General features: G+C 34.9%; 1 protein-coding gene and 1 non-coding gene across 8 annotated transcripts in view; both read left to right on the plus strand.

The window, feature by feature from the left end:
• Window positions 1–25,348, plus strand: part of DLG2 (discs large MAGUK scaffold protein 2) — a 2,242,830-nt gene that overhangs the window by 1,155,890 nt on the left and 1,061,592 nt on the right. The window lies entirely within an intron of this gene.
• Window positions 13,090–13,195, plus strand: LOC126019857 (U6 spliceosomal RNA). The gene has a single exon (XR_007499474.1). It is a non-coding gene; the product is annotated as a U6 spliceosomal RNA (small nuclear RNA).

Here is a 25,348-nt window from a genome sequence, read left to right on the forward strand (position 1 = left end):
CTTAAGCATCCCATATGATATCTTGAGCATGGAAAGGAGTGATTTCCTGAATGCAGAGCCAGAAGTAACTCCTGAGCACTGCCAGATATGACACCCCAAAATAATAACCATTAAAAAACACATCAAAAAGCTTATGGAACAGACATATACTACTCATCAGCCAAAGTTCTGCAGGAGTCTTGTACAGACTTTTCTAAGTGGGCTCTTCTACTTTACTCATCCTGAATCTTAGAGATAATACAACCTTCCTGAAGGAGTGACTCTGAAGTCAATGTTGATTGACAAGAGGAAACTAAATAAGAAAGAAAAAAAATGTTAGGGGATATGTGAAAAACATATCACCATTTTATTGCAGGAGGCTAAGAGATAGCATGTGTATTTTGGGGGTTAGGATTACCTATAGCTATAGGTAACTACCTATAGTTATAGGTAATTCTATACTAGAAAAACAGATGTAGAGGCGATAGCACTAGTTACATAGCTGGTATAAGATAGCAAAGAAATTTAGGAGCTATAAAGACAGCAAAGAAGTTCAGATTTTATCTAGTAACAAGCTCTAGTTAGATAAAATGACAAATAACATTAGTAGTAATGGTTGAAAATTAATCGGAAAGGTTCTCAGTTTAGAGTAATTGCGAGTATGACCTTGGGTATGGGATTAAGTTGGCAATTGCCTTTTCAATGTCTAGTTAGAATATGGAAATGGAGGATATCCATATATAAAATTCAGACCCCAAAAGACATTGGTGAACAGCCAAATCTTATTACCTATCTGCTAATTTGTCATGCCATTTAAGAAGTTTATATTATGATTTAAGAAAGTTGTGGTGTAAAGGAACATTATGTGTCTGTAACATAATTGTTACTATATGGACTCAATCACATTAATAATAAAAAAGTGCATTCTATTCTGCCAGCCTAGAAAGCATAGTTTTATGAACACTGTCCACCTTTTCCTGTGTCCCAGTCTCTTTGTGCCTAGTGAGTTCTTCTGCTTAGTTAATAACACGCATAGGCCAAAAGAAAGGGGGGAGGGGGAATAGTGAGTCAAGAGAAAAATTCTAAATGAAGAGACCTGTCATCAGAAACCTCAGTTTTCTGCTTCTGCTTGAACCTCACTCATTTTTCTGAAAAGCAAAAGAGTTGGTGGAATGAATGATCAAGTTCCATTCATTCCATCATATTCAGTGATTACTTTATCTTCATGGCTACCTTTCGGATGTCAGAGCTGTTTTAGTTTATAAGGAATTCTGGTATTTCATTAGAGCTTGGCTGCCAAAGGCAAACTGAAGACCCATTATTGTAAGCTAACAGTTTTACATTGAAGAAATTCTGAAAGAAACAATCAGTTCCTTAATAATACCATTTTTACACACATTTTACCTCCTTCAGCAATAAAATTATTCTTCTGTTGTAATAAAAATATATCATGAAGGGCCAGAGCAATAAAATAGTGGCCAGGGTGCTTGCCTTGCACGTGGCAGACCTGTATTAATTCTATGGCATCCCATATGGTCCCTGTGCCCTGCCAGGAGTCATACCTGAGTTCAGAACTAGGAGTAAGTCCTGAGCGCTGCTGGGGTGTGGCTCAAAAACAAAATGAATAAAAACATATCATGACCTTTTTCTCCGCAAAACAATGTTTTTAAATCTAATTTAGGGGACTAAAAGATGTACCTCATCTTCCCGAATAATACTATTTAAAAAACCATCTTAAATGTATACTATTATCATAGCATACTTTTTCTTCTCAATTGTAAGGAGCAATTACATTGCTTCTGAACATCAGGAGGGCTGTGTTTTCCTCTCTTGATCTCTAACTGCTCTGTGCATTACAGATGAGATCAGGTGGCCATTTTCTGCCCAACAGTCACAGACCCTGAGAATGGGGAATTCATATTTATTCTTTTTTTCTGAGTAATTCTGCTCTTTGACTTAGAGAAAAAGTTACTTCACCATACAAAGTTACTCACTGCTGAAACAACCCAGGGCATGGCTCAAAAAAAAAAAAAAGAGGTCAGGATTTTGTGTTCTTTGCTTTCCCGAATAGTACTTGTAGTTCTTAGTATTTGCCTCTCCCGACCTTTAAGGGAAGATTTTGACAGTACATAACATGATGGGTTCTACTGATCTAGCCAATATTTGTTGATTGCAGTTATGGCTGATGAGACCACAGTGCCCTAAAAGTAAAGGATCCTTTCCACTGTGCTGGTTTTGTTTTAGTGCAGTATGCTAACTAGCTCACGTTCACATGGCTTGAGTGGCAGAGATCTTAAGATGGATAGAAAAATTAAGATGTCCTACGGTCCAGTCTCAAACTGCCCCATGACCAAAGGAAGTCAAGTTTTAGTCTTTTTTTTAAGAAGATAGTAAATCTTCTCTCTTAGTTAAAAATCACAGAAAGGCTTGCAGCTTTTTGAAATCTTCTATAAGATTTATAAATATATGTGTTGAAATCTAACTTCATTTCATTTTTCAGATCCTGTTCCAATATAAAACTGAGGTGAAAGTATATCTTTACTTACTTTCCATCATCCAAGGATTTACAAACTGAAAAGCTACACAGAGCTGTATTTTACATTATTTACTTAGTAAATTGTAATAATAAGGGTAAAATAATAAGTTAATATACAATAACTAAAACTTGCCATTAGTAAGTCATTAATATCAATATGAAATCTATCTGTAATTTTCTCTTCCCTCCCAAATCGTTTTTTGTTCCCAAAATGACAAATATATTTCAAAATACAGATATTTGTCTACCCTTTCTCCCTGCTTGTCAGTTCTTATCTTGGATCTCTGCATTTAACTATAATTAGAATTCTGAGGCTTTTTTTTTGTAACCATTTGTCACCTTTTTGAAAACTGTGTGGGAGAAAAGTGTTGGTCCATGAGTAGAAAAATGACATTGAGAATGCACAAAAAAAATTTACTTGACATGTGATGAAAAGGGAATGTGGGGGAGGGTGCCATGTGGAGTCACCAAAAAGAAGACTGATAGAAACTTATATTGGTCTGTTACTAGGCAGCAACTCACTATAAGACATGTTGATATGATGGACCAAATCAATAGTACAGCAGGGAGGGTGTTTGCCTTGCATTTGTCCAACATGACATTTAGCATCTCATTTGGTACTCCTTGAGCACCTTCCAGGGTAATTTCTGTGTACAAAGCCAGGTGTAATCCCTGAGCATCACCAAGTATCACACACACACACACACACACACACACACACACACACACACACCCCAAAAAAAGAGATTTGGTATGCATCTCTAATAAGTAGTTAAAATGTAGTCTTTTTTCCCTAAAAAAGACTGAAAAGGATTAGAGAAGAAGAGAAAGCAGACACATAAAAGAAAGAAGAGGAGGAAGAGGAAAAAATGGGGGAATAATGTAGGAGGAAACACAAAAGTATACCTAAAGTTTAAAAAAAAAAGCTTAAGTATTAGTGCAAAATTTGTGGGAATGGCAAATTACATTCTCTTTACTTTGTATGCACTCTCCTTTATAGTAAAAACCTGAGTGGCTAATAAAAATATAAAGTTGGCCTATTTTGAATGTTCATAAATGTGTGTACCCTCATCTCACTATTAAACAGAAGTGCTAACTGTTCTCTAATTTTAGCATCTAGCTTTTAAATGTCAAAAGACAGATTTTTCCTCCAACCCTCTTTTCTAGTCCTCAAGCTTTGAGTCACAAGGATAACTTTCCTTCATAAAAAAAAAAAAAAAAAATTGGCAGAAATGAGTGTGATAAATGCAGAGGACATTTTTTTAAAAAATTTAAGATGTATGTCTATATACATTTTATCAAGTAGGCTCTAAAGTATATTTTCTTAATTAAGTTGATACAGGGATATAGGGTGAAAAATGAAAAAAGAAAGCAGCTTAAGGAATAAAATTAACAAAATCCAGGAACTATATATCAAAGGTTTCAGGGAACACAAAAGCTCTTGGTATTGACCAAGGCTGGTGTTTAGGTCTTCCACAAAACAAAACAAATTAAAAAATAATGAGCTGTGATAACTACATTGTAGGATTTGTTTTGTGCATAGTGATACCTACTTTGTGTCATACCCTTAAAGATACAGCACTTCTATGTATTTACAAAAGACAATTTAGAGAGGCGAGAGAACCAAAATAAGATCATATCTGCATCAGAAGTATTCATATGTGAACACAATGAAAAAACAAGTTTCATAAAGAAAGTCAGGTGTGGGGCCGGGAAGGTGGCGCTAGAGGTAAGGTGTTTGCCTTGCAAGCGCTAGCGTAGGATGGACCGCGGTTCGATCCCCGCGGCGTCCCATATGGTCTCCCCAAGCCAGGGGCAATTTCTGAACACATAGCCAGGAGTAACCCCTGAACATCAAACCGCTGTAGCCCAAAAACCAAAAAAAAAAAAAAAAAAAAAAAAAAGTCAGGTGTAACTTCCCGTAGAAATTAACATCCATGCTGAATCTTGAACAAGGAAACTAGATAACTGCAAAAATCAATGTGATGAGAAGATGGCATGAAATACAAGATGATTAAGAAAAAAAAGTGGCAGTGTTTGGATTGTTTGGAGACTCAAAAATTAGGACTATCTCAGATATGCATGTTGTAAAATTGTATTATTTATTTTACTAAGATAGACTGAAGTATCTTGAGTAGTTTTTGGTTTATTAATCATTCACAAGCCCTTCCTTTTAAACTTCAATACATCTATCCATCTATTCGCCAACCCTACTTCACTCATAATTAAGTTGAGGACACAAATGTTAAGAAATATATTTATTAAGATCAGACAATCTTACCAATTGACATAAAACAAAAATAATAGCTGTACAAGCATAAGAGATTTTCTCTTTCACAGAAAAAGGTCACACTGTCACTAACATTGTTATTTCCCTCATTTTACCCTATTTACAGATGGCCTCAATGTTAAGTCAACATAATGAGACTGAAAGTAATTAAGAAAGGGTTCCTCTTTGCAGTATCTTAGGGAATGTTCTAGAAAACTACTTCTTACTGTAACATAGCTACATGTTGTTTCAGAAGATGTCATGAAATATAACATTGCTATTATCTAACATTTGTTCTGTATAAGTAAGATAAAGGCAAAATATTTGTCCAGAGATATTGTATATATTATGTGTGGTCAACCCAAATATGATGTCCTGATCATAGACTGAACATAGAGCCAGGAATACAGAGTCTGGAGTATTTTTAAGCACTACTATGTATGGCCCATTTACCCACCCACAAACAAACTAAAAAGTTAATTCATATCTACTCCATATATGAACACTTTTTTTTAAACATAGGATACTTTGTATGCATTTAAAACCTAATTAAACAGTAGGGCTTCCTATACTCAAGAAATTTCTTTTCTCTCTCTACTTCACTCTTAAATAGCAATCCTTTTATCTAACTTTACAGGAGTGTCAGGGTTTCTTTGCAGAATAAACTGTGTCTTACCTCCTATATACATTTTCAATTTTTAAGTCAATGAACTAGGAGGCAGATACAATGTGTGAATTAACACTCCGATATCAGGCTAATAAGTACTTTATATGTGATTTAAAACTTGAGTGACCATTGGTGACCCCATAGGGCTAAAGTGCTCTTTGAAGAATTTCAGCAACAAATTTGAGAGAGCTGCTTTCCCTTAGTAAAATAAAACAAATTATCTCATCCTAAATAAATGCATAATAGGATAAAGTTGGATTCAGTAGAAATTATCTGTTAATTCAAAATATGAGATTGAACACATAAAAACAGTATTTTATTTCATTAAGTTTATCTGAATTGATGAATGCTTTATGTTTACATCCATACTTGAAGCCAGAGCAGTAGCACAGCTGGTAGGGCATTAGACTTGCATACCTCCAACATGGGTTCGATCCCCGGCATCTCATGTGGTCCCTCGAGCCCTTCAAAGTGATTTCTTAGTGCAGAGCCAGGAGTAGCCTGAATGCCTCTGGGTGCAGTACCCCCCAAAAACAAACGAACAAAAAAGAATTTTCATACTGAAAATTGCTGAAAAATTTTTAAGGTGATAAAGCCATAAAGCCAGAGATTTTTCTTCCTATAATCACATCACATATAGTAGATATATATACAACTTATTTGAGCAGTTTGAGAAAGTGAGATAGAGGGGCTGTGAGTTAGGCTTGATTTTTGGAAAAATGATTACAGAGGTAGTGGTACTTGAATTCACTACTGAAAATTAGTATATATCTTCCAAGGGAAATGGAATATATGAGTGTCTTCATTATCATAGAATACCTTCGATTAGATTTGTTCTAAATCCTGACTAGTCAATAGTGCTTCTCTTCACTAGGAGCCCTTAATCCATACAGTGTACAACTAATAAACTTTCCATTAATTCTACATGAATTTGGGGTGTAGAAGATGTCTCTTGTTCCACTGTAGCTATAATCAATAGCTACAATCAATAGCATGACTTCCCCCACACCAGGCGGGTCTTCAGGGCCACGCCTGGTTAATCCGGCCCTGGGGGGAGGGGGTGAGAAATTCCTCCCTAGGCATCCAAAATCTGCAGAGGCACGGCTGGGGCCAGAACACTGGCTTACTATTAGTGATCACATATCTGTTTGGTCCTGGAACCCTCGTTTCCCCTTCTATTTAAGAGGCAGAGCTAGAAAAATCGAGGTATGTGGTTTTGTTTGAAGGCAAGAAAAGCAATAGAATAGGGTACAAAATAAGAGGAAAAAAAAGAAGTCAAAAGTCAAATACGCTGAAAATGGGCTGAATCTCTCTAGAGGCTTCCAGCCATTTCTTTTCTGTTTACAATTGGCATATGTCAAAATTAAGTTACCATTTAGTCTGTGTAGTTAAAAAGTTCACCTTGTCTTCTTTACAGAGGTGAAATCTGATTTTTTTTCTGCTGTAGTAAGCATGCCCCTGAAGTGTGTCCTGCTGTTCCCCATTACCAGCCAGCATTTTCTGGTTTTCATCACCAAGTAGTGATGTTTCAGGCTTTGAGCAACATCTGAATTTCTAGCAGCTGTGTTTTGCATTGTCCTCATTTTGTATAATTAAGAAAAACAGGAAGCCAATCACTTAAGTAAAGCTGACCCTCTTCATTCTGCAGTCCCGAGAAAGGACTGCATCAGGGTTTTTTATAGTACAGATTTTACAAAATTTATCCTGCAATCTACTTGAAAGTGGTACAAGGTTAGAGTTAGCTGTGGCAATGTGGTGGCCTTTCTTTTCATGACAAACAGCTGTGCTTTTCTAGAACTTCACAGGCTGGACAAGCACTCATAGAATCTATTATTGATTCAGCATACCACATTGACACTAAGGATTTCCCTCGCCACTATGTTTTCACATAATTCAAATCTTGAGCGATAATTTCTTTGACAAAGTCATGAACTGCTTGATGCATCCAACATTCATTTTTATAGGAATTACTATCCACGGATGCTCAGAGAATATGGAAGTTTCTTTCTGTAGGTGTAGTAGAGGACTAAGAGTGCTTGGGAATAGAAATTGGAGGTCTTGATGGGGGCTGGAGTGATAGCACAGCTGGTAGGGAGTTTGCCTTGCATGCAGCTGAACTATGTTTGATCTCTTGCATCCCACTGAGCCTACCAGGAGCGATTTCTGAGTCAGGAATAACCCCTGAACATTGCGAGGTGTAAGCCCCCGAAAAGTGAAAAAAAAAAACTGGAATCTTGCATGTGCTAGTATATGTTCTAACTCTTTAAGTCATATACTAAGCATCATTTTTTTCCCTTTTCTTTCTTTTTAGCAGGTATTGGGCTACAATCAGTGGTCCTCCTGGCTTACTCCAGGCTCTGCTCACTGTTTCTCCTGCCAGGGCTCATACGATCATACGTAGTGCTGGGCATGAAGCATAAGTTATTTACATGCAAGGCAAGCCATTACCCATCATACTATCTCTCTGACCCCCAACTTACTATCAATAACATATCAATTAATATAGATTATTGAGAATGAGTTTTTAAGTAAATCTTAGGATTTTATTTAGTTTTATTAAAATCAATTTTGCTCTAAGGAAAAAAATTCTGATTCTATTTGCTAGAGTTTACACACTTACACACAGGTATAAACAATAACTTCATCTTGTAAAATTCCTCGGGAGCCAGAGATCAGAAGTCAATTGGCAAGTATTTATTGAATAGGTTTTATTGGTTGGGCAAGCATTTTAACAGTATTACAGAGGTAAAGATAGTTAAACATTTGCCGTATTTTCAAAATATTCATAGGCTTGTACTAAAAGCTGACATGAATCTTTATCTATGTTGTAATCAAAAACATTTTATACCCATATAAATATAAATAATTACTTTTCTCAGAAAACATTTTTATGTGATGCTAACTAATTTACTCAACGAATATCTAATGGACATAAACAATGTTCTAGTCACTGCTACTTTCTAGGGGCTGAAAATGGTTCTTCAGTGGCTTTCATGTGCCACATGTGTCCCACAGAGTCAGTAAAAATTTATCAGATAATTATCTCTTGGCCATTTTGTTCATTAAATAAACATAAAATGATAATTTTTATACCCATGTGCATATGTAAACTGCTTTACTCTAATGGCCTAATTTCCACATTTTTATACATAAAATATCTGGTTGAAGCTTCTACGGTCACACACATTCTCTACTCCACTCCCTATGACAGCCATACTTTTCATACTTTCAACTAAGAGACTTTTTTTTAAAATATATTTTTTATTTTGAACATAGTGGCTTACATATTGTTGACAATAATATTTTAGGTACATATTTACATAAAATCAGGGGGATTCCCATCACTGATTTGTCCTCCCTTTACCTTCGTTTTCGTTCTACCTCCTAAATCCTCCTCCCTCACCTTCGGGGCTGCTAGAAAATGTGGTCCCCTCTGTACCTAGTTTACTACTTAGTAGTCTTGCACCTGTTTGGTTTTGGTGCCTCCCTTATTTCTCCCTCTAACTGGGAGGCAGGACTAGATAGTTCAAGTTATGTGGTTTTGTTTGAAGAAGAGAAAAGTAATAAACTGGGGTAAAAGTCTAATACACCAAAAATGGGCGGGATCCTTCTAAAGGTTCTCATCATCGGTTTGAGAGACAAAAGAGAAAAATAAGGTGTAACACCCCAACAGTACAAAAAGAAGTGTCAAATATCCAGTGAGCACTCCAACGATAACAATGATAAGCACCACAAAAATAGCCATGGTCTTGAGATAAAAAACATGGCAGGGCATATAAAGAAAGAAAAGAAAAGAAGAAAAAAACATAAATGTAAATGGGGACAACTTCAATAACCACACCAAAACAAGGAAATCGACAAGAAGTAGATAGGTAAATAAAAATTAAAAAAATAAATAAATGAGTATTTAAAAATTATATATATAAAAAATATAAAAATATGTTTTGTGCTTTTTGCCTTTTTTCCCTCCTGCAATGGCACAGTAAATATTGGGGTCATTCGAAAAGGAATTCACTTGGCGTAAGAGATATGGGGTTTCTCCACCCTTGGAGTATATTGTCATGGGATTAACTATAGACTTCGTTCAGGTTCATTTACTCTCCCCTTGGTGCTTTCGTGGTGTTTGGAAGGCTTCTGCTCCTTCCTGGGTGATAAAACCAGACCTTTGTATCTAGAGATCTCAGTCTTAAGAGACTTTTTTATGGGAATTTTGAGTGCATGGTACTACTAGAGAGTGTATTATTTTCTAAGTCATAGGTTTCTTTTTTGGAAACATTATTAACACAGATGTTGATGAACAGTCTGCCTACATTAATGTTCTTTTAATATCATATGACTAAAATAAAACTTTAAATTTTTCTTCCAAGTTTGAAGATATGAAAAAATATACTTGATTATTATTAAGGTAACAGTTTACAATCAGGTCAATGCTTTTATTTATTTTTTTTGCATGCAAAAGTACCATCCCACTATCAAAGTGCCAACAAACAAAACACCTGTGCCCTAAAATAATTTTGAGCCTGCCTCATCTCTCTTTACTATCCTCCAATATTATAAGATCTCAATTTTGTTATCAGAGTTTAATGATTTGTTTTTTTACTGAAGACTGTATATTTGAAAGGAAGTATTTTAAACATATATATTAATAATACATCAGTAGGTATTCATACCAGGAAAAAAATAAAATTGGTTAAACACAGAACTGGTGAACCAATGAAAATTAGATAATCTATATCTAGAGGTCATTGAAAATAAACTCCAGGACTGAGTAGACATATCAAGGTCTGAATACATTATTAGCTTTTTCTAGTTTGGCCTTGAACAATAAATAAAAAATATAAATGAATAGAACACGTTTTTGTATACCTTTACAAAATTCAAATGGATCCCGTTTTCTCTTAAGTTTATCACAATTAAAAATTTATAGAGTTAAAAATAATAAATTCAGGGGCCGAAGAGATAGCATAGGTAAGGCATTTGCCTTTCATGCAGGAGGTCATCGGTTCGAATCCCGGAGCCCCATATGGTGCCCCGTGCCTGCCAGGAGCAATTTCTGAGCCTGGAGCCAGGAATAACCCCTGAGCACTGCCGGGTGTGACCCAAAAACCACAAAAGAAAATTTATTATTTTCACTGTGCAATGTCACTAAACTTATTTGAATTAATAAGAATTTGAATAGATGAAGTCATGAAATTTTCCTATACATGGATGTACACGGAATCTATTATGCTGAGTGAAATAAGTCAGAGAGAGGGAGAGAAAAACACAGAATGGTATCACTCATCTATGGGTTTTAAGAAAAATGAAAGACATTCTTGCAATAATAATTTTCAGACACAAAAGAGAAAAGAGCTGGAAGTTACAGCTCACCTCAGGAAGATCACCACAAAGAGTGATGAGTTTAGTTAGAGAAATAACTACATTTTGAACTGTCCTAATAATGAGAATGTATGAGGGAAATGGAAAACCTGTCAAGAGTACAGGCGGGGGTCGGGTGGGGAGGAGGGAGATTTAGGACATTGGTGATGGGAAAGTTGCACTGGTGATAGGTGGTGTTCTTTACATGACTGAAACCCAAACAGCACAATCATGTATGTAATCAAGGTGTTAATAAAATAAAATAAAATAAAATAAAATAAAATAAAATAAAATAAAATAAAAAGAATTTGCTAATCCAAGTTCTGCTGTTCAGAAACATTCCACTAGGTGGCAGTAGGTAACACTCACTACCCAGCAAATGATGGCGCAGGGAGGGGGAAATCAGTGAATCAGACTTAAACTCTTTCTAGGGACCCTAGGTAATTATTCCAAACAATTTGACAATTATAGAAACTTGAGAGACATAACAATGATTCAGCATAGTTCTCTGATAATTACTTTTTTATTAAAGAAAAAATCCATATAAATACTAATTAAGCCACATTATATGCAGAATAGAAATTGAAGGTACTATTTATAGTAATATTTTAAGCAAGAGCTATTTTAACTTTATTTGAATTCTCCTACCTACTATTCTCTCCCAATGAGCCTTCCTCCAGTGTCACTAAAATAAGGAATAGTACAGCTCTTAGATAGGTTTCATTTGTAAGAAGTCTTCCTTCTAGGACATATGTATTGGTTCCATACATTGACTCTGAGCCATATCTCTGTTGGCCAATATTTTCTAATCAGTTACTTCTATGGAAGTAATTCCTTCTATGGAAGGAATTAATGTACAGTTTATTTCTATGAACATATACAGTTTTTATGAAATACCTTCAAATAAGTTTCCAGAAAGATTTTTGTAGCTATCCCTTATTGTCACAGCATCCATTAGGGTCCCTTGGGGTATTTCTAAGCTAAATAAAATATTTTTGTTTTATTATAGTTGCAATAACTGTAATCTGACTCTTTTCATAACAAATAATGTGACGCATAATGCAAGAGAGCGAAATTTGATATTTGTGTTTTAAGTTCTATCTCCTTAAAAAGTAAAGAATTCATAACCACTGTATTAACCTACATGCCTGCAATATTTCTCACAATAAAACATCACACCATTAGTTGATCTACTGCTCAAGTTCACTCCCCTAAAGCTGTTGGGTAAGTGACCTGTCTAGCAGAGATGATAATGAAAACACTTTTACTAATGTGATATAAATAGCTAATCAGGGATAGAGCGAGGCTTAAGGTCTCAGAGATACTGTAGTCTTACACTGGCATTCATTTAACTACTTTACAAAATTTTTCTGAATTTGAGAAGCTGCTGTACTTAAATTGTAAGAAGACTAACCTTGAGGTTTACCTTGTAACTCCTACCTTAGGCAGAGGAAGCACTGCCCAGCTTTGCCTCCTTTCCCAATACTGTGACCTGTTTTCAAAATATGCTTTCTTATTTTGGAGTGTGGAGCCACACTAGAAGCACTCAGGGTTTACTCCTAGCCCTGTGTAGGGATTACTCCTGGAAGTGCTTTGGGGACCATCTGTAGTACTGGAGACCAACCTGGAGAGGCTGCATTCAAGGAAGGTACATTACCTGTTATATTATCAATTCACTACCCCACTGTGTCTTTTCACAGCAGAAGAAAATTATAATTTCTTTCAGTTAGGGTATATTGGATCTTTAGTAATCCTACAGAAGGTCTCCAATTTCCAGACATATTTTTTTCAGTTAAAAAATAACATCAGGGGCTGGTGAGGTGGCACTAGAGGTAAGGTGTCTGCCTTGCAAGCACTAGCCAAGGAAGGACCTCGGGTCGATCCCCGGTGTCCCATATGATCCCCCTAAGCCAGGTGCAATTTCTGAGCACTTAGCCAGGAGTAACCCCTGAGTATCAAATGGGTGTGGCCCAAAAACCAACATAAATAAATAAATAACATCAGGGCCAGAGATATATGTTTGAATACTTTTCTTACATATGTGAATTTATGAGTTCAATTTCCAACACAACAACAAAATATTTTAACTATTATTAAATACTGGAGACACAATACAGTATTTCTTATTAAACAGTAGACACTTGTACACAGCGGACCCAGTTTCAATTCCTGGCATCACAGAGACATTGCCAGGAATGATCATTGAGTACATAGCTAGGAATAAGCAGTAAGCAACACCAGGGGCAGCCCACCTAAAAACAAAACAAAAAACAATAAATTGTTCTCACTTTGGCAGCACATATACTAAAATTGGAACAATCAGAGAAGATTAGCATGGCCCCTGTGCAAGGAAGACATGCAAATTCATGAAGCATTCCATATTTTTTAATTTTATGTAATGTAGTCATATTTATTCCATTAACCTAAATTTCCAAAATAGTAACATTAAAAGAGAAATCATTGTATGATTTATTTGCATCCTATCTTCACACTATGAAAATTATTTTGACCATAAAAGTTAGAGATATTTTTGATTTACTTTTTTTGCTGTTGTTGTTTGTTTTGGGGCTAACCCAGCTGTGCTCAGGGTTTACTCCTGATTCTGCACTCAGAAATCACTCCTGGCAGGCTCGGGAATCATATGGGATGCCAGAAATGGAACCTGGGTCCATCCCGGGTTGGACCCATGCAAGGCAAATGCCCTACCGCTATGTTATTGCTCTGCCCTTTATTTACCTTTAATAAACGCATAAGATATTTAGTATTTTTAATGCCAAAGTCTTAACTGATTGTAAAGGTCTTAGGAAATGTATTTGATAATTTTATTTTCATGAACAAAAATTGGTAAGAATCTTGAAAACATAAACATTTGTTTTTACATTTCACAATCTACTGTAATGTGTTTTAGGCATAAAGAACTAAGTAGGCTTAGTAAATAAATAAAATAATTAAAATAATAAAACAAGAAATCTATGTTACATACAATATAAAATCATCGAGTATCATTGATAGTATGCCCTGCCTATATGTACATATTGAAAGTGTTTATTTTTCATACATTCACACTTCATTATGTTTTAAGATTGTGTTCTATCAGAGATGCTGTGTATTTTATTACACTTCTTAGAACATGCATATATTTACAGACTAGTGTATTGTACTCATTGTACTAGGCACAAGAAATGCAGCCTGATAGTAGATGGATGTTAATAGTAATGTTGCCCAAAATAAATTTACTTAAATGGAATTGAATTATGCACTTTTTTTCTCAAGAAATAAATGACATTTATAGCTTTTAACCTGTTTATAATAATATGTATAAGATACAAAACTACGTTGGATTCTTAGAAGAATATCAAAGAAGGCAATGGTGTCAAAATTAATTTAGTTGTAAGGCAGAATAAATAAATTTCTTAGGTATAAATCAAATAAAAATATGAGAAAAATTAAAAATTGTAAGAATTTGATTTTTAAACATTATGAATATTGAGGACCTTTAAATGAAGCAAATAATAACTTATTGTAGAGAAGCCATTGTTTTCTTCTTTCTTTTTCTCCTTCCTTCCTTCCTTCCTTCCTTCCTTCCTTCCTTCCTTCCTTCCTTCCTTCCTTCCTTCCTTCCTTCCTTCCTTCCTTCCTTTTTTTCTTTCTTTCTTGACTTTTTAGCTCCCAGATCACTATTAGACACTTCTTGATATTGTAAAAATAAAATCTTTTCAAAGCCCATTTTTCCCCAAAGTGATTAGCACAAGGAAAGTTTGCAAATGCAAATCAAGGAAAAGTATTTAGGTAGATTTTATTTGGTTAAAATACAATTGGCATTTTATTTGATATTTATAATGTTGATCATTATGTGAAAGTAACACAATGGTTCTTTTAAGTCTTCCAATTAATATTTAGCATGTTCCATATGCATAGGCTATTTTAGATACCTATTAGTGAAAGTCTGTCTTTCAAATATTTTCTTAAAAGTTCAAATAAAATTATAAATGTATGTTTTATTATATACTGAATTCTCTAAGAATATACTTCATTTCATTCAATAATTATTCAATAAATATTTATTGAGTCCTAAAAATGCCAGGTACAGAATGAACAAGATGTTGGTGATATAAAAATAAATTAAATACAATGAAAACTTAGTGTCTTTCCTTAAGAAATGTATTATCCATTCAGAGAGTTAGACAATTTACTTTACTATGTTAAGAGTTTGAACAAGAGCAGTGGAGAGAAAAATCAGCTTCTGTATGGGAGATACAAAAGAGGTAAAATATTAACTAATTCTTAAATAAAACAGCATAGCAGTTACAGGCTATAACTCAGAAACTTAGAAACTATAATCAATCTATAGGGTTTGTTAGGCAAAATCTAGCAGCCCTGGAGTCCAAAGAACAAGAGTCGTCTGTGAAAAGATGTATTTGATTATCATCATAGAGGAATTGTAAACAAGAAATATAGTTCTAAATACTTAGCTTTATTCTTAAAATAGAATAGGTGGGAGCCGGAAAGATAGTACAGCAGGTATGTCACTTGCCTTGCAAGTAGCCAACCTGAGTTTGATTTTAGGCAGCCCACATGATCCCTTAACCTGGCATGAGTGACTGTTCAGTGTAGAGACCGGATTAACCCTTGAGCACCAGAGATTGTGACTCAAAAAATACAAAGAAACAAACGGAACTAAATAAATGAATAAAATATTATAGGTGCAGCAAAGGACAGTTATCATTTGGATTATCATCCAAGCTAGTTAGCTTTACTTGCTGGCAATTTTTCCAAATGTACCTTTTCTTATACTAGTTTATAGTATACCTGTAATAAAGCAATTGCTTATTCATGTGGTAGTTCAATTCTCTACCACAATGAAAACTTCATGAGAGCATAAATATATTGTTTTTATTTAGGGTTTTATTACTAATATATGGTGAAGTGCCTAGCTCTTCAGAATTATCTTTTTTTTTTTTTTTTTTGGTTTTTGGGCCACACCCGGTGACACTCTGGGTTTATTCCTGGTTATGAGCTCAGAAATCGCTCCGGGCTTTGAGGACCATATGGGATGCCAGGGGATCAAACCATGGTCTGTCCTAGGCTAGCGCACACAAGGCAGAAGCCTTACTGCTTGAGCCATTCCTCCAGCCCCTACCCAAATATTTTTGGAACATATTTAAATATAAAGCTATAGAAAGTCACTAGGGAGGTTTGTTCTATCACAAGAAGAATGCAATGTCAAGTCATGTGAAACAGTTTAAGTAATCAGAATATAAATTTATTATTTTTTTTACACTATAGGAAGGCACTCAGATCTTTTGTAGCATGACCCACACCATTTGGAAACTCAAGTTCTGCCAGCCTTTCTTCTCTCAACCATCCGTTATTCTCAGCCACATATTAGATGAGAGCAATGGATAGTGAGCAATTCCTTTTCTTTCTGAAAAGGAGTTATGCATATATGGCTGGGGAAAATAACATTGTGATTGTTTTTAATTCTTAGCCACTTAAATTGTAAGTTGTATTCATTTTACTTTACCTATCCACAGCCCTTAAAATTTTCATAGCAAATACTTACTCTTCTTTCAACCTATCTGTCATGTCTCATAGAAAGTTTATTACAGAAGCCCATTTTAGGTCCTCTGAGACTTCATTACTTTCCAAAGTCATGATGAAGCATTATTCTGAATAAAATTTAGTTCTACTTCTTCCAATTAACAGCAGATGATGAAAGTGCCTGCCAGTTCTGTTGCTTTCAGCTGGGTGTTTTTCTCTTGCTTGGCCATTTGTAAAATGTAAGACCTCCTAATGGGGATCTGGTTAGTCACTTGAATTAATGAGTTTTAGCTGAATTAATAGTGCCTGGTACACTGTAGGTATTCAATAATTGTCAACAGCAATTTAGATGCTGACTTAACTTATGCCATTTGAGTGTGCTGGCTAAAATCAATATAGTAGAGCCTTCATACTAGACATGAAATAAAGAATTCAATTTTCCAAAGTTGTGGTTCAAACTTTATATAAAGCTTTAGCTGCTGATTCTGAAAGGATCTGAACAGAGAGCCAAAGCTATTGGTCTGAATCTCTTCTTGTATATTTCTGTCACATACACAATTCCAATCTCAATCTCACGAGACTTGGGTCTTTCTCTGAGGACACTGAAAAAGAGTAGGTTTTCATCAAAAATAATGACTAAAAATAATTAGAAGAGCATGTCACAGAATATATGTTTGGGGCTAGCTCACTTTCTTGTACCCAGGAGCCTCTGAATAACTGTTGATAAATACATTTTAAATTGAAATAGAATCAAAAGTCAAACATAAGTTACCTGGCAGAGGAAACCTGCTAGATATAAACCCTTAAAATTTAAAAAGTTACACATCAGGAAGAATTTTATTCACAAAGCTAAAGAGATGAAGTTAGCAAGTTCAGATTACAATACGACATATGGTTCGTCATGCCTAATGGAACATATTTGCATATTGAACTTTTAATTAGAAGGAATTAAAATTCCTCTGAGACCATTAAAATTCTGGACTGAAAGTCTTAAAATCAATGTTATTACAATGTTATTACAAAATCAATGTAGATTACATTCTTTGAGAAAATCAATAATGTTTGCTGAGAAAAATATTTGACATATAACTAAGTCACTGAAACTTATCAGGCCAATGCTTAGCCTAATGATTTATTTAATTACACTTAGAGAATTGCTTTATCATATCAGTATATCATACTGACTTACATAAGCACCACAGATCTCTTTCTGAGTTATGTCATCTTTTCAACTCCCCTTGGCTTTCTATTGTTGATGAAAATTATATTTTTATTCTTTTCTCTTTCTTTGTTTTTGTTTTTGGGGAACACATCTAGCAGGTTACCCCTGGCTCTGTGCTTAGACATCACTTTCTGGCAGGCTCCAGGGACCACATGGGATGTCGAGGATGGAATTTGGGTCAGCTGCATGTACATGTAAAGCAAACTCCCTACCCTCTATGCTATCGCTCTGGTCCCAAAACTGTATCTTCTACTTTTTGTTTTAAATTATTTTTATTTAAATATTATTTATCTATCTATCTATCTATCTATCTATCTATCTATCTATCTATCTATCTACCTAAATTTGTACACAAATGGCAGCACTCAGAGGTTATTGTGGCAGAATTGAAGGTCCATATGAATGTCAAAGATCAAACCTGGGTCAGCTGCAGGCAAGGCAAATGCCCTACCCATTGTGCTATTGCTCTGATCCCTATTACAGAATGCTTTTATTTATAGCCACATATGACAACAACTACAATAATAGAGGCTTTAATGATATAAGAACTATTTTAAGTACTGTACATACTGGTGTGGAATATGAATAACTACAAATGATTACTTGAACACAATACTCACTTATTCAGTGAGAGTATTTGCCGAGTACTTGCAGCTATCTCAGCACCATGAAAAGCACCGAAATATAGTTGAACTAAGTCACACATTTTGGTTAGTAAGGGAGAAAAAAGAATTTGAAATATCATAATAAAATAAGTGATAACGATTGACTTATAAAAATGAAATGGGTTGGTAGGTCAATAGTAAGGAAGGTAGAGTACCTTGTATGCAGTGAATCAAGGTTGTGGTGGTGTTGGGATGCAGTGGACCAGGGTTTGCATCCCAACACCACCATATCATAGTCCCCTTGAGCGAAGAGCCAGGAGGTGCCTACCAAGAGACAGAGACAGACAGAGACAGAGAGACAGAGAGAGACAGCAGGGAGGGAGGGAGGGAGAGAGGGAGGGAGGGAGAGAGAGAGAGAGAGGGAGGGAGGGAGAGAGAGAGAGAGAGAGAGAGAGAGAGAGAGAGAGAGAGAGAGAGAGGAGAGAGAGAGGAGAGAGAGAGAGAGAGAGAGAAGAGATAGGGAACTATACCTAGTCACAGAGACATTTTTTGCTTGGTTTGTTGTGAATCATTCCTGGGATACCTGGAGATGCTCAGGGACTATGCCTGGCTAGTTCCTTAGTAGCATGAAAAGCATATATATATATTCAGCCTGTTGAGTTCTCTCTAGCCCTGGAAGAGACACCATTAAAGAGAAACACTGAAGACTTTGAAGGGTGAAACACACATCTGGGTTGGGAGTGGTTTGGGGTTCATACTTAACAACTTAAAGTGAGATGTGAATTCACATCATGTGATTTAACCGAATTTTGTGAAGTCAGATCATGCCTTAAGAGCTAGAATGTGCAGAGGAGAAAAAGATGCTGGGGGGCCGGAGTGATGGCGCACTCGGCGTCTGCCTTGACCGCGCTAGCCTAGGACGGACTGCGGTTCGATCCCCCAGTGTCTCATATGGTCCCCCAAGCCAGGAGCAATTTCTGAGGACATAGCCAGGAGTAACTCTTGAGCGTCACTGAGTGTGGTCTAAAAACAAACAAACAAACAAACAAAAAAAAACAAAAAAAAAACAAAAGAAAAGAAAGAAAAAGAGGCTGGGAGAGTGATATTTGGGAGTAGGAGGAAATAAAATGAAATTATGTTAGTTAAAAGTACAAGTTCAACATAGTTTCTACAAGGTCAAATATGTCTTATTCAAAGGAACTAAATATATTTGCTTGTATAGCAGTGACAAATTCAGAGATTTATGAAGATATATTGGTATTTACTGATTTATAAAATAGATGAATTATTAAAGACACAGATATAACAATATTCAAAATATGTACTATATCTGTTAAAAATAAACTCTTGCTTTATAAATTTTCTAAGCCATAACATTCACTCAGACCTAAGCAATAAAGCTTTGAATTTTAGGGTACTTAGCTTGCCACCTAGTGGTTCCAAGTTGGTCTTACATGTAGAAGATATTTAATCTGAAAAATATGCAATCTATACAATCATTTAGAGAGATGAAAAAATATATTTATCCAATTTATTCAAATTATTGAGATATAATATAAAATATTTTACAATGTACCAAACAACTATCACTATACAAGTTAAATTCTGAAGATGACCCTCGTTTTATTTTTATTCTTCACTTCTTACATAAAATAAATGCCTTTGTAAACTGGAAAACTGGGTGCATTCAATTTTCCAATTATATATGACAGAAAGTGAAATTAGGAGTATTTGTTATATTGAGAATTTTTATCAATATTAATTTTTTTAATTTGTTGGTGGTGTGTGAATTGATATATTTCTGATGATTGATAGAACCATTTTAGAATAATTTGATTACTAATAAAGTTGAAAATGCAACTACTTGTTTCATTATTCCATTTATAAGCATATGTCCTAACAATATTCTTACATATATATTTTATGAAATGCACAAGAATACTAAATCAGTGTTATTATTGTTTTGTTGTTCCAAAAAGTATAAGCAGTATAATTTATTTGAATATCTTTTACCTCCATACAATGCACACACTACAATATTTTCAAGAAAGAGGTATGGATTAATAGTAGGGGTTCAGAGAAATAGTAAAGCCAGTATGATGCTTGTTTGGCACATAGCTGACCTGGGTTCCTTCTCTTGCACCCTTTATTATTCCCCTAGCCTTCTAGGCATAAATACTGAGTGCATAACCAGGGATGAAGCATGAGCACCACCAGTGTGCCCTTAAAACAAAACAAAAAAAATAGAAGAGAAATATAAAATAAATTAGCTAGAGCTATATATTAACATACATACATCTTATCTGATAAAATTTCTTATAATATAAATTGCTGATATAAAGTTATAAGCCAAAGTGCTATAAATGAAGTAAATGAGTCATTAAATTATTTATTTTAAATATCTTGGTTATGTATTTATAGGCACTGACTTGAACAACATTTATAGGGCAGGCCAGAAATCTAAATATGGTTTTATTAAAAAGAATACTATTTGCTTTATGTTTTATTTAATACATTTTATTAAAATGCAGATGTTTCCTTTTATTATCTGAGGAATATGTACTATTTTCTCTTACCCCGTGGGCTTTAAACATTCAAGACTGCTGCTATGACTCCTGTAAATGAGTCAGTAATAAATCTTTAACTTAGGTGTTCAGGGGTTACTCCTGAATCTCCACTCAGTAATTATTCCTGGCTTGCTCAGGGGATTATATGGGGTGTGTGGTTGTGGTGGGGCTTCTGTCTAGAAGAAAAGCATGACTGCAGAGTGAAGTGGAGCTGCTACACTTTTGTTTGGGAAAACTCACCTCAGTTCAGTTCAAACTGGCTTCGGGGAAAAATATGGAGTGCTGAGCTTTAAACCTGTATTAGGCATATGGACAGTAAGCATGTTATTTGTTTCTTGTTCACCTTATTTTAATTTTTCAATTTTCTATATCATTTTCTACAGTGGTTGCACCATTTTACAGTTCCACAATGTAATGTGAGTTTTCATAATATAAATCAAACCACATCACTTTCCTGTTGAAATCCTTTGTATGTTACCCAATTTACTTAGGGTAGGAATATGAGCCATTTCTAATATATTTTAGGAACTTGTGCAGTCTAATCACAAGTCACTTTACTGGACTGGAGATATAGCTGAGCAGGAAAAGAGACCTGGGTTAAACCCCTGTAGCAAACAAAATTTTCAGGTTACTTTTACTACTTTATATTTTCTGAGCCACTTCAAAAGACTTAATCCTAAGACCCACCAACCTCTTTCAATTTAGGCCATTTTCTGAATCTTCTTTCAGATATTTGTAATGTAGCCTACTCTCCTCTACATAGAAATTACTCATGTTTCAAGTTTTGGTTTATGTATGAATGTTTTAGAATATTCTTCGACCTCCCTAATTGCAAGATTCTCCTTTGTGCTCTCTTAGGCACCTTCTGATGTCCTTGACAATCTGGTATTATTTTATTATTTTATAATTATATTTTGTCTGTCACCTGTACTAGAAGCAACTCTCTAAGAGAAAAAAAAACTGTGAACTGTCTTCACTATTGTGTTTCAGCATCTCATGCTCCTAATAAACAAATCTTTTTGTGCCTAAGGCTGAAATAATCTTATCCAAAGTAAGTACAGATGAATTGTGTTTAGTCTAAAATGTTACATTTAGCCTAATGTCTGAGAGAGTTCAAAAGACAGGCATCACTTAAAAACTTTAGAGTTAAGATTTTTTGATAGCATTGTAGAATAGATGATCTTTATTGGTCTTGACAAACCTATTAGTTGGCTTAAGTCAAGATTGTAAATAGTCTAATCCAAACCCATTCCTTATTAATGATAAATTTATTAATATTGTTTCACACTTGAATTTATGATGACTTCTTCCAAGCAATTCTTCAACTTTTAATCACAGAGCCAGAAATAGCCCCAGAATTTTATCAATCAAGCCCTAAGCCCAAATCCCTCCAAAAGTATAAAATAAAAGTAATGTGTCAGTAGTATGGCCTAAATGTGCTTAACAATATATATAAGCCAATAGGTAGACATATAAATTATTAAGTGAAGTGATTGGCAAAGAGAATGCAAAGGTACTTGAAAGTGTTATTAATTTACAAACCTCTATTCAGCACTTATCTGGCATAAGTGCCAAACTAGTCAACACATTTCAGTCATTGGACTCAAAGCTTTTATAGACTACAAAGTTTAACAACCAAGTTAATAGGCCAATATTATAAATTAAAAAGCTAGTATTGCTTATGTTATGTATTCTAACCCCACCCACAAGTCTGAACTTAATGCACAGATGACAGAGGAAATATAGTTGTCAGGAAGTTTCCTGTAGGGTAGAATTATCTTAAATAGATACTAAAGGTGAAGAGATGGCAGCAGGTATCCCAAAGAGTGCAAATGCAAAGTTTTGGAGTAATATGTAAGTGATTCATACTCCAAATTGTGAATTATTCAGAATGGGAGAAACATAGAGTATAGGACAGAAAGATGGAGGGGTAGAGGAAAGGAAATGGCATGTCAAGCAGAGATAAACAAGACAGGTGATTGGAAAGGGGAGTATAAGAGACATTTCAATAATCATCTGATGAGAGTAATTAGGGTTTGATGGAGGAAATGATACTGAGCTATGAGGAAAGAAGAGAAATCTTTGCTTAAGGAAAAATCTATCAAACTTGCCTTAGTTTAATTTTTACTTGGGAAAATGTACTATATTCCTCTTCTATGCCAGAGGAACATTGTAATTTTCATAGCATCACCATTTTAATCAAGGGACTATCATTTTAACATGAATCTTCATGATCCTAACTCTGATATCATATTGTGTTTAACTCATAAGAATGGAAATTTTGATATTGGAATGGTCAGGCAATTCATTGTAATCAATTAGGTATTTCTATTTATGATCCCTTTCAATGATCATTTATGGCCCAACAACAATAAAGGGAAGACCTGTAGACCTAAAAGATCCAAAGTATTTGCAATGTTCTAATGAAATACTAAAGTCAGAGAATAGGATTTGAGCAACCAGGGACAATAGAGTGCTACTATCAAAGGTAGATTTCACAGTAGTGAGATAGGAAACTTGGTTTCTCTCAGACCTGTGCAAACAGATCACTTAGTTATTACTGTTTAAAAATTTTCATCTATTTAAAAAAAAAAAGACAAAACAGCAATGAATAAGTTTGGTAAAAACATTAGATCTATTAGGGACATGGCTCTAGGGGTTGAACACATGTCTTGTATTTGCTCCCTATCAGTAGATATGCCTTACCCAAGCACTCCTTGGAGTGGCTTCAGGTCCCTGAGGACTGATGAGAAAGCTGTTCAGTTCAATAGATGATAAACCTACTAATATATGCAATGCTTCAATATATCTGTCAGTCACATTATAGGTAATTATGAGAAAATAGTCACTCTTGGTCCCTAGCAGAGCACTAGAAAGAGAAAATGTAAAATGTAAAAACTTCTGAGTTGAGGTTTGCAAGTAAAGATTATAATAAGCACAAAATGCCATATTGTCATTGCACATTCATATGCATAAAAGCAATCGTTTTTTGGCTCACATCAGCAAAAGGTTAATCCTAGTGGTGTTCATAGGACCATATGGAATGTCAGAGAACAAACCTGGGGTGGCTGTGTACAAGACAAACACCTTATACACTACATTGTTGCTTCAGTACATTGATTGAATATTTAAATAAATAGTTTAAGTATAAAAGTGCTTCCCATGAGGGAGGATATTTGGAGATTACTTAAATAAATAGTATTACTTAAATGTCATTATTTAATAATAATAAATAAATAATAAATAATATTATTAAATATTAAGTATTACTTAAATAAATAGATTACTTAAATAAAAGTTTTGAAAAAAGGTAAATTTATCATGTACCAGAATGATAGTACAGCAGGCAGTGTTCTTGCCTTGCATATGGATGATCAGTGTTTGAACCCTGACACTTCATATGGCCCCCTGAGCTGCACAAGTAGTAACCTCAAAGTGCAGAGAAAGGAGTAATCTCTGAGCATCTTCAGGTGTAGCTCCCCCCTCCCCCCAAAATGTTCAAAATTAAAAAGTGTATGTTTAACAGGATTTTGTTATATAAATATCTAGTTTCCAAACAACTTTCATTAAAAATGTTCTGAACAGAGTCTGGATTATGCCTTTCCTTGATCCGTCTCAGTTCTATGTCCCCTGCACTGTTGAGGTCAACTAATTAAGAGGACTCTGGAATAAATTAGGCAGGTGTTGGATGAATGGACCATTTAGAACTGTCACAAGACACAATTTGGAGTGGGTATTTCCTTGGTCTTCCTGACATATTTCCATGCTAACCATAGCTGTTCATGCTTACTATTAAAAGGAATTTTGCTGCAGTAATAAGAAATTTCAAAGAAAACTTTGTATTACCCAGTGGCACTGGAATTTAAGTGTCAATTGTCCCACCATCCCACCATCACAGTCCCACCGCTTAAAATTAAATGATTAATATGTGACATGCTTTCAAATGCTTTGTAGAGTAAGGATAATGACAATTTCTGCTTTATGTATTAGGAAGGAGTTTTACTCCTTATGGTGTCATGGACAAAAGTTGTCAGCCAACAGCTCAGAGATAGCTGGCAAATATCACTAACCAGGAGATGATGATGGGGACCAAGGCTTGAAAGGCAAAGGTGGAGAGTATGTTAGGGATGTGTAGATTCCACAGGCAGGTTTTGAGGTTCCATAGCTTGAATTATGCAGAAGAACAACTGCACTGAACACAAGTAGCAACCTTGCACCTGTGTGGGGAATTCTTTTTATTCTGAGTATTGACACAAGAAAGCAGAAGTTATGGCCTAGAAGGGAGTGTGAGTGAAAAAGGAAAGAAAGTGCCAAGTAGAAAGAAATATTGAAACTTTGAAAATGGAGGCAAACACTTAGCAGAAGAGGTTTTGTACTGATTTAGAATTATGAGAGAAAAATACATTGTAAGGATGTGGAGTAAGTAGAATTGATGCCTCATTGAGTGGTATGTGTATTCTGATCCTTCTTACAATACCTATAAATATGAGCATACAACACTAACCCAGAAATAGAATGAATTTAGATTTCATTAGCATCAATCAGGCAGAAGACCCACTATCAAAGCATTTCTGTACATGTTCTTAGTTAGTTTTCCAAAACTG

The sequence above is a fragment of the Suncus etruscus genome, chromosome 9 (assembly GCF_024139225.1).
Source record: "Suncus etruscus isolate mSunEtr1 chromosome 9, mSunEtr1.pri.cur, whole genome shotgun sequence".
Taxonomy (NCBI): Eukaryota; Metazoa; Chordata; class Mammalia; order Eulipotyphla; family Soricidae; genus Suncus; species Suncus etruscus.